General features: G+C 36.9%; 1 protein-coding gene across 1 annotated transcript in view; it reads right to left on the bottom strand.

Moving 5' to 3' along the window:
• The window catches only part of LOC121426396 (integrin beta-1-B-like), a 73,054-nt gene extending 54,112 nt beyond the window's left edge, over positions 1-18,942 (bottom strand). The window contains exon 1 of the mRNA XM_041622684.1: positions 18,803-18,942. The gene's annotated coding sequence lies outside the window, so the exon portion shown is untranslated. The remainder of the gene's footprint in view (positions 1-18,802) is intronic.
• Between the last annotated feature and the right edge of the window lie 913 nt (positions 18,943-19,855).

Raw genomic sequence — 19,855 nt, 5'->3', positions numbered from 1 at the left:
ATGCTACAGTATTTTTGTTTGATATTGGAATATGCAATATTTAATCAGACAGAACAAAAATAAACATGAACAAGTTTTTATGTTATGAATTACCTAAATCCCCCTGTTGGTAGGAGCATTGTTGAAGAATGAAGAAAGTAGGCCTGGGACTTTCGGGTTTTTTTCTTTTCGGGTACCCGTGGTAATTTTCGGGCGGGTACCCGGGTACCCGAAAATCATGTCGCTCGAAATATGACTGGTGGAAAAACCCCATAGGTGACGTCATCAAGCCATTGCGATGCAAGCCAATTTATGAATGAAAATATAGTAAGCATGCGCATTGCAAGCCTCCCGTGCGCCACGCAGTATTCCATCGAAACAAGTCTGCAATACTCTGTCACCTCGTACCAAAATCGACCTAGAATTCCACTTTTCTATATTTTATATGAATTATAAAAGGTATTCTCAGAGGATCTGTTTTCTCACCGATACCGCACAGGTAAGCAAATTTTTATAACTTCTTGCTTTTCCGTCAAAATCTTTCGAAGTAGCGTCGATATTACATCGTGTTCGTGAGTTTGTAGAATCTATCGCTACGTGAACAAAGTCAATTGATTTCCGGGTTTCGGAGCGTCAAATGCGCCAGCCAATCACGATCGTGTTACCATTTTCGGTTTATAATGAACTGAAACTGGTATCAAGAACGTGATTGGCTGGCGCCTCGTATGCTCCGAAACCCGGAAATCAATTGACTATGTTCACATAGCGATAGATTCTACAAACTCACAAACACGATGCAACATCGACGCTACTTCGTAAGATTTTGACGGAAAAGCAAGAAGTAATAAAATTTGCTTACTTGCGTGGTATCGGTGAGAAAACAGATCCTCTGAGAATACCTTTCATAATTCATATGAAATAAAGGAAAGTGAAATTCTAGGTCGATTTTGGTACGAGGTGACAGAGTATTGCAGACTTGTTTTGACGGAATACTGCGTGGGGCTGAGGCTTGCAAGTTGCAATGCGCATGCTTACTATATTTTCATTCATAAATTGGCTTGCGTCGCAGTGGCTGGATGACGTCACTGCGCTGCAAAAGAAACATGGCGACGATTGAACGATCTCAGTCACATCATCATCACTTGAAAAACTAATATATTTATGGATATTTCGAGGGTAATAGGTGAGATTCAAAATGAGACTTGTGTACTTTTGTGATGAGTTTACAATCATGTCTTACACTACGCAATACAAATCAAATGTACGTTATACTGGTGAGCAATTTTCGGGTATCGGGTATTGATTTTTCTACCCGGGTACCCGACGCTTCCGGGCGGGACCCGGGTACCCGGGTTTTAGTCCCAGCCCTAGAAGAAAGAAAGCATGTCTGCTCAAATGTATATATCTATGAACTTAAAGAAATAAACAATTACATATTGCAAGCATACAGTTAAGACAATAATTTCTTATCAAAGTTTTTAAAAAATGCATTTTCCAGTTTAATGACATCCATCAATATCAAAATCTAAATCTGCTTTCTGAATTTAATTCATAGTTTGCTTGTTGGTACATGTGTTTTCAAATTATAGTTCAATTGAATTAATTAATAATGAACAAGTTTTTATGTTGTGAATTACCTAAATCCCCCCTGTTGGTAGGAGCAATGTCAGAGAATGAAGAAATCAAGCATGTCTGCTTAAATACATGTACATATCTACATGTATGAACTTAAAGAAATAAACAATTACATATCGTACATGTAGGCATACAGTTGAGACAATTTCTTTTCAAAATTCAAAGTTATAAAGAATGCATTTTCCAGTTTAATGAAATCCATCAATACTAAAATCTAAATCTGTCTTTAATTCAGTTTGCATGTTGGTATATGACTGCATTTTTCAAATTATAATTAAATTGAATTAATTGACTATGAATCCCTTCTCAGTAAATTTTAACAAATCTCTCTATCTTTAATAAATGAGGCATTTGAAAAGCACAATATTTCTCAAAGCTATGCCTGGGAATGGCTCTCCCTCAACATTCTCCAAGAGTCTCTCAAGTCTAAACTCCCAATTTCAATTCTAAAAACCCATTTCTTGGCAAAACCTATGATTTCAAGAGCTCCAAACCTTTTTAGAATCACAAATAATTCTCACCTCCGGCCCAAGAACGTTTACTTTCCTGTCGAGTTACAAGAGAGCATTGAGAGTACAACAATAGCCTGCTCTAGCGAAAGACAGGAAATACATGGAAAACCTAACACTTGGTTCAACTTCCTGAGGAAGAAAATGAACCCCGCATTTTAGACTGACAGAATTTAATCATTCCAAAGTGTACCGTACATGTATGAAAATCATGATATGTACAAAACTTGTGAATAAAGAGGACATTAGTAAAACTAGCAATTACAGTGTAGTGCTCTCCTATATACAGAACACAATACATCAATGAGTTTATTCAAAGTGCACTATCCATCTTGATGTCAACAAGCAAGCGAAAAACAATATTATGACCTAAAATATCATTTGAACAAATAAATTGTGAAAAACAAGTTTCTGTGATTGAATAAAAATACAATGTGTTGTATTAAAGTTGGGTTATCAGACCATTACCTTGTCAATCATGGTATCATTTTTTTTTTTTGGGGGGGGGGAATTACATGTACATGTAAGCCTACAATGTTCAATGTTATTTTCTATGTTATTCTTGCATCCATTCTTCACTGCATTATTTACCCAATATATTAATAACTTTCTTCCTCTGTATTTAACATTACTTTCATCTTGTCTGAACACACCATAGTTGTCATTTCTGATTGTTTTATAGTTTTGTTCTGGATTGAAAGTGACTCCTTGCATACTCTTTGTTTCAGGACATAAAAGAGTGTTAAAGGGACTGTAGACAGGGCTACATTTCCTCATTCAGGACCAATTATGATCAGAATCCTTTAATACATTAGTTTTGATGTAATATTAGCACTATAAAAACATAATTTAATACATTAGACCAGCTTTTCAATTCTTTGAATTGGATACATGAATGTTTTCGAGGGCTCCACAATAATTTGGAGTTATTCAACTAAACTGGACTACCCTCCATGTTTTATCAACTTTTAATAACATAAACACGAGTGAATGAAAAAATATATTTCTATGCTAAATTTTCCTTTTAAAGTCCTGTACATGTACATGATTCTGAATTAAAATCTATTCATGTAAAAAGCCTGAAAACGAATGTAGTTTGAGCAGAAAAATTAACTAATTTGCATGGAGAGTTTACAGAGTTTTACCTCTCAATCAAATAGGGATATTAACTGAAATGTTTTTTTTTTCTTTTCTTACATGTATTTTTTTTCCTTTACAAACTTAAGCACTAATAAAGTGACAGATCATGATGGAGAGGCATAATGATAACAATTTGGGTGTCGTCTTGAATAGATTAACATTCTTTCTTATAATGTACAGGCTGCATTTAAAACAAGTGGAATGTCTCTGGCCGTCTCACCTGCATCACGCGGTTCAATATAGCAGCAGTGCTGACTTTGCATTCTACTCTAACTCGCACAAGATGTTCAGTGATACATGGTTACTCTTATGTCCTCTTTTTATGAACTAGACCAATAAACTTACAGAGATATGATGGTTATTCAACAAAAAACCCCAACATGGCCAAAGTTCATTGACCTTACATGACCTTTGACCTTGATCATGTGACCTGAAACTGGAACAGGATGTTCAGTGATACTTGATTACTCTTATGTACAAGTTTCATGAATCAGATCCATAAACTTTCAAAGTTATGATGGTAATTCAACAGATACACCCAATTCGGCTAAAGTTCATTGACCTTTGACCTTGGACATGTGACCTGAAACACGCACAGGATGTTCAGTGATACTTGATTACTCTAATGTCCAAGTTTAATGAACTAGACCAATAAACTTTCAAAGTTATGATGGTAATTCAACAGATACCCCCGATTCGGCCAAAGTTCATTGACCCTAAATGACCTTTGACCTTAAGCATGAGACCTGAAACTTGCACAAAATGTTCAGTGATGCTTGATTACTATTATGTCCAAGTTTCATGAATCAGATCCATAAACTTTCAAAGTTATTATGGGAATTCAACAGATATCCCCAATTCGGCCAAAGTTCATTGACCCTAAATGACCTTTGACCTTGATCATGTGACCTGAAACTTGCACAAAATGTTCAGTGATGCTTGATTACTATTATGTCCAAGTTTCATGAATCAGATCCATAAACTATCAAAGTTATGATGGGAATTCAACAGATATCCCCAATTCGGCCAAAGTTCATTGACCCTAAATGACCTTTGACCTTGGTCATGTGACGTGAAACTCATGCAGGATATTTAGTGATACTTGATTAATCTTATGTCCAAGTTTCATGAACTAGGTCCATATATTTTCTAAGTTATGATGACATTTCAAAAACTTAACCTCAGGTTAAGATTTCGATGTTGATTCCTCCAACATGGTCCAAGTTCATTGACCCTAAATGACCTTTGACCTTGGTCATGTGACATGAAACTCTGATAGGATGTTCAGTAATACTTGATTAAGCTTATGGCCAAGTTTTATTAACTAGGTCCATATACTTTCTAAGTTATGATGTCATTTCAAAAACTTAACCTCAGGTTAAGATTTGATGTTGATGCCGCCGCCGCCGTCGCCGTTGGAAAAGCGGCGCCTATAGTCTCACTTTGCTTCGCAGGTGAGACAAAAATGAATTTTATACATTCTGAATGCAATTTACTCATTTATTGTTTTGCCACTTGAACCCAAAAATATAGCTAGAGCTATATAGCCTACAAGGTATAACAAAAAACATAACAAAAGAAGAGCAACATGAACAACAAATTTTGTAGTAAAAGAATATTAGAATTATGATTTACCTTAAGCGATTTCAATATATTTCCGACTTTTTTGGAAGACAGTGCCGCAGATGTACATACTCCAAGTGTAAAGAGGCCTTTAGTTTATGAATATGTGTACGTGTGTGTTTGTGGGGGGGGGGTGAATGTGAACAATGGATCATTCAGAGCAAAAGCCCAGATTTGGATGACTGGTGTGCACAATAGGAGCTTATAAATGGCAATGGCTTGATTCATCATGTTTACCACAATATCATATTAATCCAATTGTTTGTGACACTTCAGAGTCGGCAGGCCTGCGGTCATATTTTCAGTTTTGTGTGACAGCTTCTCTGGCATGCATGACTCTCTCTCTTTCTCTCTTTTTTGTTCTATGAAAACTGTAAGAGTGTTCACATTATGTTTGCAAAACATTAAAGTGATTGGTTAACATTGGTTTGACTTTTAAAAAATCTGAGCTAGAAGGTCACACTTGTCACCTGTGTCTGTGATATGTTACAAAAATGAAGCCCAGAAAAAATTGCGTTCGAAAATAATTATTTAGTGCTTCAAAATTGAAATATAAAGTGACCGGAAACACCATCTTAATTTTGTCCCATACACTAATGTGTACTATTTAGGCGTATAAGATGCCTATTTACAAAATCGGGATTTGCCTTGTAGTTTTAGCTTTTCATTCTCAATAATGGTTGTTTTCAGGGTTTATTAGTTCTAATACATGCACTTGTACATTGTACACATGTTTCATCTTGGTTTGAGAATTTTTTAAATCGGCTGCTCACAAAGTTAAACAATACCTTTCAAGGGATGGTCCGGGCTGAAAGAATGTATAGCTTAATAAAACTTAGAATTCACTGAGCAAAATGCCGAAAATTTCATCAAAATCGGTTAACAAATAACAAAGTTATTGAATTTTAAAGTTTAGCAATATTTTGTGAAAACAGTCGTCATGAATATTCATTAGGTGGGCTGATGATGTCACATCTCCACTTGTTCTTTTGTATTTTATCATATGAAATTAGGTTTATTCAAATTTTTTCCTCCAAGAACTAGAAAATTGGATTGACAACTGATTTAGTGCATTATATATTTATTGCTGCAACTTATTTCATTATAAGGGAAATATTATTCGTACAAGTATGAAATAATGAAAAAAATATGATTTCATGTAATAACATAAGAAAACGGACAGTGGAGATGTGACATCGTCAGCCCACCTAATGATTATTCATGACGACTGTTTTCAAATATTGCTAAACTTTTAACTTCTATAACTTCATTATTTGTTATCCGATTTTGATGAAATATTCGGCATTTTGCTCAGTGAATTCTATTCTATGTATTAAGATATAAATATTTTCAGCTCAGACCATCCCTTTAAAGGTCATGTCCACCTCAGAAAAATGTTGATTTGAATCAATAGGGAAAAATCAGACAAGCACAATGCTGAAAATGTCATCAAAATCGGATGTAAAATAAGAAAGTTATGACAGTTCAAAAAAAGTTTCGCTTATTTTCAACAAAATTGTTATATGAACGAACCAGTTACATCCAAATGAGAGAGTTGATGATGTCACTCACTCACTATTTCTTTTGTTTTTTATTGTTTGAATTATACAATATTTCAATTTTTACAAATTTGACGATTAGGACCTCCTTGCCTGAAGCACAAAATGTTAAAATAATGGAAATCCACGTGTTCAGGGAGGGATGAAACTTCATTTCACATGACAATGACAAGAAAATAACAATATTTCATATTTCATATAATAAAATACAAAAGAAATAGTGAGTGATGTCATCAACTCTCTCATTTGGATGTAACTGGCTCGTTCATATAAGTATTTTGTTGAAAATAAGCGAAACTTTAAAATGCCATAACTTTCTTATTTTACATCCGATTTTGATGAAATTTTCAGTGTTATGCTTGTTGAATTTTTCTCTTTTTATTCAAATCAAGTTTTGGTTGGGGTGGACTTGTCCTTTAAGTATCATACAAACATATTTCGAGAAAACTTTACATCACTTTGGCATGAAGATTAAAGAATATACAGTATGAAGTCATACCAGGAAGGGGACACAAGAACCAACAACATTAAATGATTGAAATGAAAATGTCATACGGAATGAACAAAAACAACAAAAGTATGGAATTGCCAAAACTGAAATTAGTACAAGATTTGGCAACTGGCTTGAAAACTGCTATAAAAGTTTGATTGATTACTTAAATCTAGAATAAGAGTTTGTAATTTGTAGCCTGCTTCCACAGACTGAACACAGCAACGAGAAACTGAAGGGTGACACAGTGAACATACATGTACATGTAGGCCTACAGGAAGTTTAAAATGCCTATTAGGCTTTATGCAACCAAGAAGCTTAATGCAACATAGACTTTCACAATGTTGTTTAAAGGTCAAGTCCACCTCAGAAAAATATTGATTTGAATCAATAGAGAAAAATCAGACAAGCACAACGCTGAAAATTTCATCAAAATCAGATGTAAAATAAGAAAGTTATGACATTTCAAAGTTTCGCTTATTTTTAACTAAATAGTTATATGAACGAACCAGTAACATCCAAATGAGATGAGTCGATGATGTCACTCACTCACTATTTCTTTTGTTTTTTATTGTTTGAATCATACAATATTTCAAATTTTACGAATTTGACGATTAGGACCTCCTTGCCTGAAGCACAAAATGTTAAAATATTGGCATTCCACATGTTCAGGGAGGAATGAAACTTCATTTCACATGACAATGACGAGAAAATAAAAATATTTCATATAATAAAATACAAAAGAAATAGTGAGTGAGTGATGTCATCAGTTCCTCATTTGCATACCCACCGAGACGTGCATGTAACTGTTATGTGAAATGAAGCGAAACTTTAAAATGCCATAACTTTCTTATTTTACATCCGATTTTGATGAAAATTTTAGTGTTACATGTATGCTGGTTGTATTTTTCTCTTTTTATTCAAATCAAGTTTTTGTTGGGGTGGACTTGTCCTTTAATCTTGCTTAAATTCTTTATGTGTTCTTCTAATTATAGTCCTGTATGTTCTTGTTGAGATTCTCAAGCTCTGTCATCAGTCACAATGTGACAATACAATAGTCATAGGATAAATATGCTGAAGTCTGAAGTGAAGTAGCTTTGTCAACAACAGGCCACATGTTATTTTCAGTATAATTGGAGGCAACTACTTTGTGGGGGGAACTACATAATAATGATGAATCATATTCACTGAAATATAAACAATAGGTCCTTTCTTTGTGTAGTAAAGGGGAGTTATAGGCCTAGGCTAGATGCTTTGTAGTTTGTGTACTTAAAACTGTCTGTAATTGATATGATGGAGGGGGGTGATCCGTTTGGTGCAATTTTTAATAAGTTTGCCTACATATATTACTGAATACTGACCAGTCTCCATACATTGAACGAGGTCTCAAGAAACTGATTAACTCTGAGTTGTGCATATACATGTATATCATTGTGCAATGAAACTAAGAAAAATGACATTTTAACAATTTTTACTTCATCAATCATGTTTCAGAAAACTCAAATCAACTTTTTGTTGGGTGTGGTCTGGACTTGGCCGGCACATGTAGACATGTGACATTCTGCTGTGCCAATACATTCAATAACGTACATGGTTACATAATCAAGAATGATTAATCATTAATGATCATTACACATGTACTGTACATGCATACAGTACATTTGCATGTACATGCACAATTCCGAACCTGGCAATAAGGAAAATTATATATAAATGTATAAAAGTTTGCGAAAAGTAAGAATAGCATGTTTTCATGATTTTATAGGTAACTGCAATGCCTTGTAAAAAAAAAATAGGAGCACACAATGCCTTATAAATAACACTTCCAAACATCAGAAGAATTCAGAACTATTCCATTACAATACAAGCCAACCATCAAGATGAAAGACTTGAGGTCACTCCATAAGGTCGAAGCTTGAAAGATTTCCTATCAAATTACTCTATTCATAAGTCAGTCACAGACTTGTGATTGTTGCCAGTACAATGCGTAGTCTTAAAGGGACACTTCAACCTAATCACAAGTTGGATTTAGAACAAGATAATGAGAGAAATTTGTGAAGGTTTGGCAGAATCTATATCAGAAATCTACATGCAGGCTCTGTACAGGTGTGCAACAAGCAAACTAATGTGTCAAAATTTATTACAAATTTCATACATGGCCATGTTCACAGTTAAATCATAAATTTTTATTGCTCCATGGTTAAATATATTAAATGTGTCTGGTTTCATTTTCAATTTTCTGACATAAATTGCACTACATGTACATTCACATGACATACAAATATACATGTATGCCTAATGAATTGATCTAGGAAGCTGCTTTAAGGACATCACATGTATTGTAAAATTAAAGCTCTCCAAAATGCATAGTTCTGCTATTTATATTTGTGGATATTACTCAAAGCTCCAATTTCTTTTTTTCTCTTACTGCTGCATTGAAAGTGCTTTCATTTAAGTTCAACTTGACTTAAGATTGGACTTCCCGTAAGAAAGGGAACTCAGGTTCGAGAAAAAAGTGAGGTGAAATGAATAAACAATAGTTGTGTTTTCTGATTGCTTTATAGTTTCTGGATTGAAAGTGACACACTGCATAATGCTTTGTTTCGGGATATAAAAGTGTGTTTATAGTAGAGGTGGGCTATAGAGGGTGACATTTTCAGAACATGCTCATCACACCTTAGTTTGATGAATTAGTGCACACTGACAACATAATCAGAAAAAAAAATGAAAAAAATGCGAAATCCAGGGTGCCCTGGCCGAAAAACCCGAAAATCCAAGATGGCCGCCGGTTCGCCTCAAAAAACATGTTTTGGGCCATAACTTGGTCATTTTTTCATCTCTTAGCTTAGTTTTGGTGTCTAAACCTATGTTTTGGGGGTCACTGAACCCATTTAAGATATTCATTTTAATATATAAGTGTTCAAATTCATGTTAGATCAATATTTAGTCAAATTTGTACTTATTTTCTCCAAAAATGTGAATTATTGCAATATCGATTCCTACAGCTGACGTGTGCACCACAATCATTAGTTTAAGCCTTCTCTTTTTGCTTCTCCTTGTCTCATGCCCACTATCCCAAATTTTATCTTCCACTTTGTAAGTATATGCACATTAGTTCCAGCACAGCTCCCTTCATTAATGCATATGTAACGTCACTATATCACCACCTATGAATTTCTCAACCCTCTGCTGATCCCTACCATTTAGAAATACTTTCCTCATGTTTGATGGGGAATTATGTACTTATCTATGACAAACAATGTTATGTAATACATCATGTTCCTCTCCTTGCATCATATGGTAAAGTCATCATCTCACTCTGTGGCTAAAAGTGGCTATAAAATGAAGGGTGGATGCCTTTTATAGGCAGCCATTCCTAGTTCTCTGCTCTAGTTCTGGGGTCATCAGGACTCAGCAAATAAAAATCTCCTCTCCATAATTGCTGACACAATGTGCCTTAAGTAGTTGCATTAGTAATATAATTCAACTTGGAAGACATGGCTTCTGAAACTAATGACCATTTGGTATTTGTCTTCATGGACATGCTACCTACCACAAGTGAGTGTGTTCTGACTATAATCAACTATTCTTCCAAACGTGAATCTATAAAACAGAAACATGCAATTCACAAGTTTGCTGAAGCCCTCCAATTTCAGTGGCAGAAGGCATTTTCTGAAGAACATGTACTGACTCTCAACCCAATCAAGAAAAGGCTGTATAGTGCAGTACAAGCATACTCCAGTAAAGTTCTCAAAAAGGCGAGAAAGGAAAGGCGAATTCATCACCTCAAATGGAAAGCTGAAGTTTCAGGGTTATTTGACATTTTGAAGCCGACTTCTGATCCTGACAAGTTTGATCCTGATGAACGTGCCTTCTATTATGATCAAAAATCTGGTGCTAGAAAGATGGCACTGAGTGATCAGATCGATCTTGAGCATGATGTTGCTGCTGAACAGGAGAGAAGTGAAGCATTGGAGCATCATCAGGCCGAAGAAGCATGCAGAACTGGCTTTTATTGAAGATGGTGCAAGACTGCCTGCTGCTGCTATGGATGCCGATTATCAGGACGATCACATGTCTGTGTCAACTGACTTAAATACCTCATTTACAAGGGCAGGCTCAATTCGACAAACTGTGCCAAAAGTTGATGAATCCACTCAGACAACTCTTGATGTCAACTCGGCTGTTCCAATTCGTACTGGAAAACGCAACTTTGACCCCAAAATTAAGTGCGCTCTAGCATCAGCAAGCAGCCAAGCCTCAATAAGTGTAGAACAAGCGCGTCGATCATTTCAAGTGACCAGTGAAGTGTTTTTTGGCCAGAAATATTTCTTATCTGCAGATGAAGCTCTCCAAAATGAATTGGGTGAGTAAAACATTCAAACCTGTAGGCTAAGTTGCATTCAGTTTACAAGGGAAAAAAATACAATGGATAAATCGATCAAGATATAACATTTCTAAATGTCCAATCAGCCAACAGATTCAGGATAATTTTCGCATACATTAGAGCATTGCATAATAACAAATCATGATAAAGAGAGAAAGGGAGAGTGAATATGAAAAAAAGTTTCTTGTACTAGTACAAAAGCTGTGTCCTCTTTTAATTTTCAAACTGCAGGTCAAGCTACTAGCAAGTCTCCTAAGCGTCCTCGGAAAGCTGCAGAGTATGCAGCAACTTACCAACATGTTCTGCCTTCAGCCCGTGTCCTTGCACGTGAGAAACACATGCAAGCAATACAGCAAGAACGCAATGCTGCACTGGCTATTCTTGATGCATCTGATGAAGACAAAGTGACTATACACTATGATACTACAACACGACGTAGGATTTCTGGAGAGTGGACATCCATAATTGTCCGACTAGCAAGTGGGAGACTCTTTAGAATGCGACCCTTGTCTATGGCTCTTGAAAATCGAGAAAATATCACAAGGTTAATGGTTGAAGTTATCAAGCGTCTCTCTCTGGCTACATGCAACCAAGCCTCACAAGAGAATCTGTGGAAGAAGGTTTTTGCATTTATGACTGACTCAGTTGCCAAAAACCTACACATTGAGTCTCAAATAGCAGCATCTCTTAACAGTCAGCACATCCCTCTACACTTGTTGTGTGTGAGCCACACATGTGAGGTATTCGATGCAGGCAATATCTCTACCCTTATTCAGCATGAAGTCAAGTTAGGACTCCGTGAAAAGCTAATTGCACACATGCCGCCCCTGAAATCCTTCCTCAAGAAGAGTGTGGTCATAGCAGCATTACAGGCACTGACAAAACTAGTAAGTAATGATGGACACAAGTCATCCATGTGGGAGATCTTCGAGTGTGAGGTTGCATCTGCAGGCAAAACAAAGAAGCACAGCCTCTTCAAAGAACGCCGATTTGCTCAGATGGGATACACTGCTGCGGCCATTCTATATCACATCCCGGAGTATGAGGCAACATTGCAGAACACCAAATCCAACAACCTTCTTGTTCAAGCCTGCCATCTGTACCTTGAGTGTGACTTCATCATGATAGCATTGAAGGTATTGGCCTGGTTCACATACTGCATAACCCTCCCATTCCTTAATATGGTAGAAGTCAGCTCACAGAATGATCTAGTGACCATCCTTCCAAGTCTTCATGATGATCTGCTAAATAACAAGACAGATACGCTGTCTTCATACAAGGTACCATACTCTTTCCTAGTGGAAAAACCCGAGACAACTGTAGGCATGTATCTTCTTCAGCAAATGTGTCAGCAAGCTGCCAAAGATTTATCCACTCAGAGAGGACGCGAGTATGGATTTCAGCAAACAGCAGAAATGGGTTTGGCAGAACCTAGAGCAACTGAACTCTACAAACTCACTCCAGAAGATCTCACCAATCTACCTACAAACAATTTGCAGTGTGAGCGGGATGTGTCAAAGTTTGACAAACTCGCAAAACGGTCTGCAGCTGCTTCCAATAGAAACTTCACTGGCAAGGGTATTCGAGATGATATGACTCTGAACAAGGCTGGTGTAGTAACTGTGGAAAAAGTGACCCATAACATTGCAAAATTGTTGGATAAGAGTGAACAGAAATGGGTGGAAGAGCAAAACATCCTCTCTCAGGGAAGGCTTCAGCGAAATGTGGCCCAGGCACAACAAGCAGTAGAGTATGTGCATAGGCTGTTACAGAAATGTAAAACATGGGGAGGTCCATTAACAAATGTTGATGAGCTTCAGGAATGCCTGGATACCCAAGATCCCACCAAGCTTAAAACTGTGTTACGTGCAGAGCTGTCATATCGCAGACACATCTCCCATCGAGATTACTTGGTGCGCCCACACTTGTATAAGGTCAACCAACTATGTGAAACACAAATGAAGGTGAACTTGACTCTTCTATTGACTGGAGGAGAGTCTGAAAAAAAACCCTGCCCCTGATCTTCCAACTGAAGATGACATGGTGAATGCATTCAATCTAAAGCCATCCAATGGGATCACACAGCCAGCTGCCCATTCCAACCATGAAGAAAATACAGACAAAGAAGTGGGCATAAATGAGTTCTGTATTGTGATATGGGATTACAAAGATGAACGAAACTGGTACCTTGGTATGTGTCGAGACCAAAATAAAGACGGATATGAGATCGAGCACATGGAAAGAGTGAAAGGGAAAGGTCAGCATGAGCAATGGAGATGGCCAAAGAAAGATGATGTACAGACAGTTCTGCCAATGCAGATTCTTCCATGTAATGTAATTGGCTCATGGGATACAACTTCCAGCAGAAGCATGACATTTGTGCTTGACAATTTATTGGCATATTATAGAAGGCTTATTCAAGTCATTTTACAATTAAATATATACATGTACACCCACAAAGGACCTGAATGCACTCTGACTAGAGGTCTAATAACCAAAATGTTATTAATTGGTACTTTTAAGCAGATACAGTATTACATGTAGTACTGGCTCCACAGTTACCATGCCGGTCGACTCGAAATTCACCAGCCACATACAGGTTTTCTGCTTGACACGTACATGTATGTAAGTTATTTGTATACTTCTTGCTGTATTGTTTAAAAATGAAAACTTTTAATAGCTAGAATTTATTATTAAGAATATCATAGCTAGCATGACTTGAAGAAATTACAGAAAAAAGTACAATTGCTATTGGGGTAGGGGTAAAGGAGAAGGAAAATTTAACATTAAATATGGGGAAAAGGTGAGTATAATGTAGAAGATTAGGTTTTACACCAAAAATATCATCATTATATTTCTTTGACCCCTAAAACATAGGTTTAGACACCAAAATTATTACAATAGACAAAAAAATGACCGAGTAACAGCCAAAATTGTCTTTTTTTAACCGAAACGGCGGCCATCTTGGATTTTTTACGATTTCGGTCAGGGCACCCCGGATTTCACATTTTTTTCATTTTTTTTTTCAAAAGTGGTGTCAGTAGGCACAAACCCATCAAACTAGGGTGTGATGAGCATGTTCTGAAAATGTGACCTAAAATCGACCCTCTATAGCCCACCTCTATTTATAGTGGGACAATGGTCTAGATAGACAGGGCTCAACATTAGCAGTGGCCTGGTGGCCCGGGGCAACCAAAAAGGAGAGTAAGGCCACCAAACTTCTGTAATAGCCAACACTTGGTAGCCCTGTTTGGCTACTAAAGTGGTCGCCCTGTTTGGCTTAATAATTGTAATGTTTTCTATAGTTTTAGGGCCACCAAATTTGCTTTGCGGGCCATAGAAAATATGAAATTGATGATTTTGATGGACTGATCAGGCCACCAAGAAAAAAGTTAGTGTGGATAAATAAACCTACTTTTCCTCATTCAGGGCCGATTATCATTAGTAGCCTTTATGTGATATAAGCACTATTAAAATATAATATCATACTAGATCAGATAATTCTAATTCTTTGAATTGGGAATGTGTATGTTTTAAAGGGCTTTGCAGTAATTGGAGTGTTTTTTTAAACTGAACAAGACTAAATATTTCCACCATTTTATCAACTTTGTTATTAAATAAACATGAGGGAATAAAAAATATGATGGGATTAAAGTGAAGTGAGTACAGATGAGAAGTGTGGAACTTATCATCTTCTTGCATGTTTATAGGAAAATCACCCTGAAAATAGTTCAACATTTAGAGAGTTTGCACTTTCACACATGACTGCACAAGACAATCAGATTATACATTGTATCTTCTCTTACATGTAATTCACACATAATGAAAATTGTAAAAGTTCCAGTAAAGAATAGAATTCACAGATTAGGTGGTTTCAGACTGCACTGAAGTTTGTCAGTTCCAGGTATTTTCTGATCGGGAAATTTGCCCTGATCTGAAAATCACACATAATTTTTGCAGTGTGAAAGCAAATCACGTGTAACATCCCAGAAAGAAAATACACGCTAAATAGTAGGTACTCGTCAAAACTACATGTATGAAACTTTTGCGGGGGGACGGGGGGGGGGGGTTCCAAAATCGTAGCTATTTTGGCAGTATGACCAATCAAATTACAGCAACTTTCTTGGTTGGGCCCGAGTGTTGTGGGTGGCTGCTGAGCTAGCGATTCTGAATCTTGCGGTTGCCTGCTTATCAGATCATACTGGACCTACACAAGTAATATCCTAAATATGATGTAATAATTTTTCTCAGTTGAATGAAAGGGGGTACTGTAGAGAGCATACACATGACCAGGACCTCTCATCAATACCCTTTAATTTCTCCCTCTTTTTTCAATAAGAAAATTATTGGGGGCAAATTCAAGATTTCAGCTATGATTACATAAAAAATCGTGTCAACTATTTAAAAAGACTCGCATTTATGAGGCGCTGATTTTCTAGTTGCTTATTTAGCTCCAGCTGTTTTTTGCTGAAGAAAAGCATATTATAGCTGGGATTTGAACTAAGCCTGAGTCGAATCGATTTTAAAATCGGTGTTCGATCGATGTCATCGAACACCGGTGCAGATTTTGCAAAATCGGTGCATCGAAAATTTTTTTTAAAAATACGTCGGCCGGCCGATTCGTTTGGTTTACACAATCAATCATCAAAATATCAGTAATGTCCAACTTTACTACTACTTACTTGATTTCTATTGCCCCCAAAATGAAACCGTTTGAGTAATTATGATGCCTTTTTATGATGCTATTCACCATTAATTTGAAGTTTATTTCGATCATAGTTCGAGTCTTACTCGTCTGCTCGTGCGGAGATAATTTATCATCATCATCATCTGGTATACGGGAGTGAGGTAAACCTGTAGATCTCCCGGTCGTCAACGAAGTCATCATACATGATGCGTGTGTGCGTGGATGTCGTCATGGTACATAGAACTGTTTGCTATGCCAAAATTTGTCCAAGCCATTTTTGAAAGCGACAATATTACGTGCAAAGATAAGTGATTCAGGCAAGGCATTCCATGAAGTAATAATACGTATGCTGAAGTAGCTACTTCTAACATTGATGCACGATGAATTCATGAATGGAAGTCATGGCCGGCCGGCCACCGATCGTGCATGCGCAGTACTGTTCTTTAATCAAACCAGAAAATGGCCTGAAATTGACGCGATCAACGTAAAATAAATCTTGCTTTCATGAACAATATTAATATCATGACCATAGAACATTATTTAATCGTAATATTTAACAATAATTTGCATATGATAATCATTAATATGAATTTAGAGCTTGATGTGAAACGTTTGTATTTCGTTTCAATTTTCAATGGCGGACATCTCATGACGATCGACTTGACTTCTTGAGTCGAGCTAGTGCACTTGTCTAAAAAAAATAATCATCACGTCAGGATTGATTGTCGAACATTGTCTACATGCAAAAACTCTGTTCAAGTTTGTAATATCACCATATAATAACATTTTACATGACAAAACAGATAAAATTGCGTTTGATTGCTAGTTTGAGCCCAACTTTGGGCTCTGATTTCATGAATGGGAAAATATGTCATACATCATCGAACACGCATGCGCATTGTGCTTATTTTCTCGGAGCTTGGAGGAGACGTCCAGAGAATAACAACAGAAATAATGCCAGTATTAATTCTTCCATATGAACATAACATACTTTGCTGACATCGTCAATATTCTTAGTATGACCATGAAATCTTGTTAAATCGTAATAATTGAGATGAATTCAGGGCTCGATTCGAAACATTCGTATTTATTATGATCGCATGCTCAATCGCGTCTAAAAAACTGGATTGTCATTATCAGGATTAATTCTCGAACATCGTCATAACTCATATTCCACAATCTTTCCTCACAATCGTTATATCAGCATTGAATAGCAATTCAAATGACCATCCAGAGAAAATTACGTATTTATTCCCATAAATTTATTTGGAGCTCATTTTGGATCCAACTACACAATCTCAGGCAAGTTACAGCGCTCTCCGTTGATTGCACTTGTTTGCTGGCGCTGACGTCAAGCACGCCTGTCGTTTCGGGAGAGTGAGTGTACGGAGCTGCGGACGGGGCCGGGCTGGTGAATGGACTGCGAATGCTAGTTGACCGAAAATCATTCGGATCGACTCTGCGTGATTCATGTCTTTATTATTGTTTCATTTTAAACTTATATGTTGTCATCTGCAAATATCATTGTTGAAGATATTTTGGGAAGAATTCTGCTTTGGTCCCCGGCCTTTTTTGTGTGTTTTGTGATCATGGAAAATACAAACGAACTTTGCTCTGTCATCTGCTTGTGCAACGCTCACCCGGCCAACGCCAGCGCATACGGGGTACCGTCAGTGCGTAGTGCATGTGCAAAGCGCATCGCATCGACGCAAAAACAAAAGACTAAATTTTCCCCGCCTTCAATATTCGATGCATCGATGTTCGATCGAATTAGAGCTGTCGAACACCGGTTTTCAAAATAATCGATATGACTCAGGCTTAATTTGAACCCACGTCCCTCTGATTGGAAGACGAGAGTTGTAACCAATAGACCACAACACCCCCACCTTAACTTTGATACTTTCTCGGTCAATTTTCATCAATATGTAAACAAACATTGGTACATGATCAGGACTAAGAATAAAAGTAGTTATAATAAATACTGGTAGGCCTATAGAGAATATCATTTGTACAACAAAGTACTGCAAGCTCGTACTCCTATTGCAATTTCATTGTGCCAATTTAAAACATGTTTGGTATAATTGGTACAATTTACTTGAAGCAGAGTCATATTTGAAAAAAAAATATCAAAAATCTTTTGGTATAATAAACACTATATAGGCCTACAAAATTTAAGAATATAAATTAATACTGAAAGACTTTTCGATCTGATTTGTAACACATTTCCTTTCACCTACCTAGACCTGATTTAGTTTCATTATTTTTTTTTTGCTTTGCATGTCAGTTACAAACTACATGAGTTTCTAACTTTCTTCCCCCTGTCCTAATTTCTTATTTCATCATATAAAATAAATGTGACTATATACACAGTGTTTATTTAATTAAATAAAAGCACTTTATCTGCCCACAATATATTATTCCGAGTTTTATTTTTCAGACTATAATTTTTAATTGAAATAAGTTTCAAAAATTCCTAATACACTATTTTAGTTTCAATTCTAAACATCAAAATGATCAAAGTAACTTTTTGCAGATCTGTCATTACCATTCCAAATATCGAATATCAGAGCCAGCAATCCACTCCCGCTCCCCACCGTGTTTCGGTAGTAGTTCTTGCCCGAAAGCCGTGGGTACACCTGCAGACTGAATTCAGCTCAGCACATTGAGCACTCGCCGATCACAAACACCCGTAACAACTCCGAAGAAAATCCGCACTTAAAAATGACATTTACACACACTAACAAAATCTAAAAGAAAAGGTTGTATTAAAGACGATCATTACATGATACTCACCAATAAATCAATTGAACAATGTTGTGTTTCAGTTTAAAATGAAGCTAACCCAAGAGCGATTAAAGTTCGTCAACGGCACAAGCTTGGTTAAAAGTTTGTACAGTAGATGTGTGTAAACTTTATGTCGTCGAAATTTGTCACTTCCGGCACCGGCATGCAAGCTCTGAAGAGTTCGCGTCAAGGAGCAAAAGTAGTGGGTAGGGGTAATAAAAAAGGGTACAGTCGGTGTGGGTGGTGGTGGTGGTGGAGGCGGAGTGTCAGGTGGTGGTACTGGTAGTGGCGATGGTAGGAGCGGTTGTAGCGGTGAAGGCCCCCATTGGGCCTTCGAGTGGAGAGGGGGGGGGGGGGAATTTATAATTTACCCCCTTTTCAGCTATGGTAAAAGTCAGGCTAGTTTCTGGGGGGGTCAAATATTCACGTAATTGCATCCATTGTGTACGTCGGATATTTTATTTTTATTTTCAAAGTAATAAAAAGGAAATCAGCTCGATGGCTACACTCTCTTAATTGCCTGTATATTCTTTAAAATTTTACTTATTCACACCCCCCCCCCCGGGTGACCAGACGTCCCGTATTTCCCGGGATCGTCCCGTATTTTGCCCCTTTGTCCCGGCGTCCCGGCAAACCTTCCCGGGACGCCTATTTGTCCCGTATTTCAGAATATTGAACAAAATATAGTCAAAACATAAAGTGACAAACTTTCATCGAATAACCAACATAATTATGACGAAGCAGAGACTACAATAAAATCGAGAACTGTAAATTTTGGGGAAGTTGTGCGGTAATTTACTTAACTTCATGCATTGCAAACAAACTGGCCTCCTGCCTATGTGTGACAGGCTACTAGGTAGGCATGTAGGATCGGAGCAGATTCTCAATGGTGCAAACAATCTCACATGATAAACAGTTTTTCCACCAAAATAATCACAAAATCGGCGGGAAATATTCATAATCATATTACTCAATAATCATATAACTTCATATTCAGATTACTGATATGGAAATGTAATCGGAGGAACAAGCTATTGAGTGTTCATAACTAGATCTAGTTGT

This window comes from Lytechinus variegatus, chromosome 13 (genome assembly GCF_018143015.1).
Source record: "Lytechinus variegatus isolate NC3 chromosome 13, Lvar_3.0, whole genome shotgun sequence".
In the NCBI taxonomy this organism is placed as follows: Eukaryota; Metazoa; Echinodermata; class Echinoidea; order Temnopleuroida; family Toxopneustidae; genus Lytechinus; species Lytechinus variegatus.
This window is presented reverse-complemented; position numbering and strand designations above follow the sequence as displayed.